Source organism: Cornus florida, unplaced genomic scaffold (assembly GCF_030987335.1).
Source record: "Cornus florida cultivar Cherokee Brave unplaced genomic scaffold, ASM3098733v1 CherokeeBrave_3.0.0_Hap2_Chr01, whole genome shotgun sequence".
NCBI lineage: Eukaryota > Viridiplantae > Streptophyta > Magnoliopsida > Cornales > Cornaceae > Cornus > Cornus florida.
This window is the reverse complement of record NW_026775571.1, coordinates 100,725,023-100,729,562: the sequence shown is the minus strand read 5'-3', so window position 1 is coordinate 100,729,562 and position 4,540 is coordinate 100,725,023. Positions and strand designations below refer to the sequence as shown.

Here is a 4,540-nt window from a genome sequence, read left to right as displayed (position 1 = left end):
TAAAAAATTGTGATAATAATAATTTGATCTCTTCAACTTTTGTATTGTATGCTGTTACAAAAAATAGGTGATGGAATATGCAAATCTTCCAACATATATGTTGAAAGTATTTGTGGTTCTTATTATTAATTTAGGAATTGTGAAATTGAGTTGTGAAAGTTAATTTTTTTCAACTGTGTTAGGAAAATATGTTGATGCTATATGCAATTCATACATGGTACATGTTTAAAAAAGTTGTGATGATAATAATTTGATGTCGAAATTAATTTTTTTTAACGTGTTAAGAAAATGTGTTGATGTTATATGCAATTCATACATGATACATGTTAAAAGAAAGTTGTGATAATAATAATTTAATCTCTCCAATTTTTGTATTGTATGTTGTTACAAAAAGTAGGTGATGGAATATGCAAATCTTCCTACATATATATGGTAGTCATCAGTTTGGAATGACAGCAAGCCTTCGATATCCATTTTGTTGTGTTGGTGCTGTAGCAAGCAGACAAGTCATTGATACACCTTAAAAAGCAGTTTCATTTTCACAGCTATATGTCATAACTGCTACAAGGATGAATACTCAAATGGCCATCTTTTCTGGTCTTGTCCATAAAACTTGACAATAAAAAACTCATAACACGGCACTATGATAACTTAAAAGGTCACTGTGAACTGGGGAAGAATAATAGAATTACACTTCAAGTTGTTGATTGAATAATAGTAGATTTAACATTCATCATCTAATATTAATACAATAACTGTAATTGAGAAGGCTACATTACTGATTGTTACTGGTTGTTTCAAAGAAACGAAATAAAATAGCTCAAAAAATAATTCACAGTGCCAACGACTCTGGACCAAGAAACTTTCACTCGGTATTTTGTCTAGAATTCATAAAGAAGGTTCATCCTCCAAAGTTGTTTCTCTAGAAATGTCTCTTTCTAAACTCAATGAACAACCAATTGTTCAGTTTCACTATGTTCTTCAACCCAAATGACGATAAAATTAACCTTGGTATATAAGATAATAGTCAATACCTTATTTGATTATCTTTAGTCCCCTACAAACACAAACACGTTGTTAAATCAAATTAAGTGCACTTATAGGATGAAGTAAGAGTAATCAGATTCATATGGATTTGTGAAAAACGTCAAAAGAAGATCAACACAAAATAAACAAACTTTAGCAATAAAAGGCTAATAGGGGGGTGCAATTTAACCACTCTGCTTGAAAGATTTCTCATGCAAAAAATTACTAATTTCCTCAAGTTGTTCCTGCTCCGAGAGAATCTTGAAGTGAACAAATTAACCTTGTATCATGAGTAAAAGCATCAACTTCCAAGTTTACAAGTCTCACGAAAAATGGTTTCCAATTGTTTTTACTCATTCTCAGTATAGATAAAATAGATATAGTTAGAGAGATATATTTTAGGTTTACTAATTTTCCAAGCTCCCAATACGTGCAAGCATATTAGGTATAAGTAATGAGTTGAGAAAACAGAAACACTAAGAAAATAAATTAAATATATATATATATCCTTGCTCTTTATTGCATCTAGATTAGATAAAACCCACACATACAATATAAAAGACTACCACGAAATTCATTCCAATAATAATTCTAAACTTGAGTATATATATATATATATTTTTTTTTTTTAAAAAGAAGAAATTTCAATAATGTCAATCCCAAAACTCTGAAATTGATTAGATTGCAAAAGCAAAATCTCAAATTAAAGGGAACAAAGAAAAACAACCATGACAAAGAAGGTCAAAATTTTCATTATACATAAAAATTAATATAAAGCATCTAGAGAAAATAAAGAAACATGTAATTGCATTTCAGATTATCAAGAAGTATATAAGGGTCTGTTTGGCTGCTAATAAAATTGTGAAAAATAAAAATTTATTATTATGTCATTGAAGTTGAATCCTAATACCAAAGGGTATTAGACTAGATGTAGGAGAGATATTTTATCTTTGTGCAGTTAAAATCCTAACCGGCATATTTAATTGCAATTTTTGTGTAGTTAAAATCTTTAGTTGCATGCTCATCATCTTCCTCTTCCAAATCCTTATCTTCATCTTTTAAACCTGCTTAAATCAATATATCCAGACTTATATACTATCAAGTGAATTTTCATTGAAGGAATTTGTAAAACTTAAGTAAAATTCAATATGGTCAAGTAATGAATATATATATATATATATATATATATATATAATCAAAACTGAAGGAAAATTTTAACATACAAGTCTGACCATGTTTATATGACAAATATAAACCACGTTTCTCACATTATTTTAATAAGTACAATCTTTTTCTTTGTCATTTTATCGATCATTTCAAAAGAAAATTTATAACAATCATTTCCAATATCTTCCTTTCTTCTTATATCTTCCATAGAAAACATAATCAGAAATAAAAAAAAAACACCACTGAAACATATTGAACAATTAGTCACAAATTTCAGACATTATCGAAAAATTCATCAGTCATTCGTAGCCGATATACTCAAATCTATGTAGATGAGCCATCTTGATAAATGGACACGACTCAAATATGTACTAATATCAGCAAATCAATGTAGAGATCAAATTCAAATTTGTACTAATGTCAGCAACCAATATTGAGGAAGGTAAAAGAAAAATAATAACAATACCCCAAGCGTAAAGTCGTCCTTGATCATCAACAGCCAAACAATGTCACCCACCAATAGTTGCCTGCAATCAAGAACCCACCAGTAAATTCCACTCGCAACAGTAACACTTATTCTATGTTCCAATTCAAACTGATATATTGAAATTACCTACACAATTTGTACATGGGTTCTTTCTTTATTCTCTATTTTAGTCTCAGGGATGTCCTAAAGTTCCTCTTTGGTTCCAACCCAAAGTAAAAAACTGATACACACCCAATTGAAAAAAATAAAAATAATAAAAATAAAAATAAAAATCATCTAACTAACAACAAACAATTCTATCTAAAAAAAATAATATAAAAGTTACAAATCAACCTAACAGTAATAAAGGGTTTTAAAAAGATTGCAAGAAGAAATAAAAAAGAAAATTAACTGATATTTATTTAGATATATATATATATACGTGTGTATGTGTGTATGTGTGTGTGTGTGTGTGAGTGATAGATATGAAGGGTAAAAAGGGGACCTTGCAATCTTTACAAACGGTGAGTGAATTGCGACTTCCGGCAACTACACAACGGACATTTTGGGACTCAAGAGATTTCATTGTGCAAACCTATTCTTTCTCTTCGTTGTTGCCGATTCCCAACTGTCTGTCTTCTCCAGAGCCCCTGAAAAAAATCAAATCAAAACCCTAAAAAACCCAATCTTTCACCCAACTAAAAAGAAGAATAAGATGTCTTGAAGAAGATGCTTGTCTTGGCTATTCTTATTTGTGTGTAATACAAAACCCTAAATCAAATTCCATGGTTAAGAGGAGAGAGAGCTTTTTCTCTTCTGTCCGGAAGAGAATTTGGAAGAAAATGTTTCGAGGGAGTTTGGGAGTTTCAAATAGGAAGTGGGAGTTTCAATTGGCAAGTGAAAATTTGAGAACAGCTGGCACCGACTAATGAATAAAATAATTATATATAATATATACATACTCTGTATAAAGAAGCTGTTCAAAATAAATATATATACACTAAAAATGATAAATACTATTTTACCTCAACTACCACCTCAGCAATTTTACCCTCACCGGACAATTTCCACTGAGAGGGGAAAGGAGACAATTTCTTTCCTCTTGTACTGGCTTCATAATATAATCAATCATTTTCATTATTTAACATGGTGGTGGATAACGGGCGGGCCGGACCGAGCCAGTTGGGCTTTCATTGTTGAACGAGATGGGCGGGGCTTGGTTTGAAGACATCTTAGAAAACCCCAAAACTGGCTCTTGGGCCTTAGGATAGCAAGCTTAGGAAGAAGACTAAGAAGGAAAAAGAAATAAAAAAAAATAGATAACAATAATAATTTTAGAAGAGACATTATCGTGCACACATGTGGTTCTGTGAGCCCTTTTGATGCAATACAAACACTATTGCACCGGATCCAAACACATAGAACACTGGTTTTACGTGTAAGAAGGAAAAACAAATTAGAAAAACTTTTTAATAATAATAATAATAATAATTTTAAGGAGATGTCATGTAAAATTCTATAAATATATTTATATATGTATAAATTAATGGGCTCCTTCCCTGGGTTAGGGTTTATTTATGGGTAAATTACACTTATCTTTTCTGAGGTTTGGGTAAATATCACATGAATAGAATGTTTGAGATTTATTACTCTGACTTTCTTTAACACTATAAAAAGTCAATGCATTATAAAAAATAAAAATAAAAAAAAAAAGGCTTTTTTAAATCATATCTTCATCTTGCGTTCCCTGTGGAGGATGAGAAGAATGAGCTTCCACATTGACTACGAAAACTGTGTACATTGGCTATACCCCCTCCATCCATCAAAAGTCCCAAAATGCCATAATTAAGAACTTAACATGTATATAGTGTATATATTGTG

At 30.5% G+C, this 4,540-nt stretch overlaps 1 long non-coding RNA gene across 3 annotated transcripts; it reads right to left on the bottom strand.

Moving 5' to 3' along the window:
• Window positions 1-605: 605 nt before the first annotated feature.
• On the bottom strand, window positions 606-3,592 carry LOC132309267 (uncharacterized). 3 transcript variants are annotated; one of them, XR_009482536.1, is made up of 3 exons: window positions 3,165-3,592; window positions 2,660-2,720; window positions 606-2,090 (listed from the first exon to the last, which is right to left on the bottom strand). It is a non-coding gene; the product is annotated as an uncharacterized LOC132309267 (long non-coding RNA). The 3 variants fall into 3 exon arrangements; XR_009482535.1 differs by having other exon boundaries at window positions 615-1,057; XR_009482534.1 differs by lacking the exon at window positions 606-2,090 and having other exon boundaries at window positions 2,423-2,720.
• Window positions 3,593-4,540: the final 948 nt, after the last annotated feature.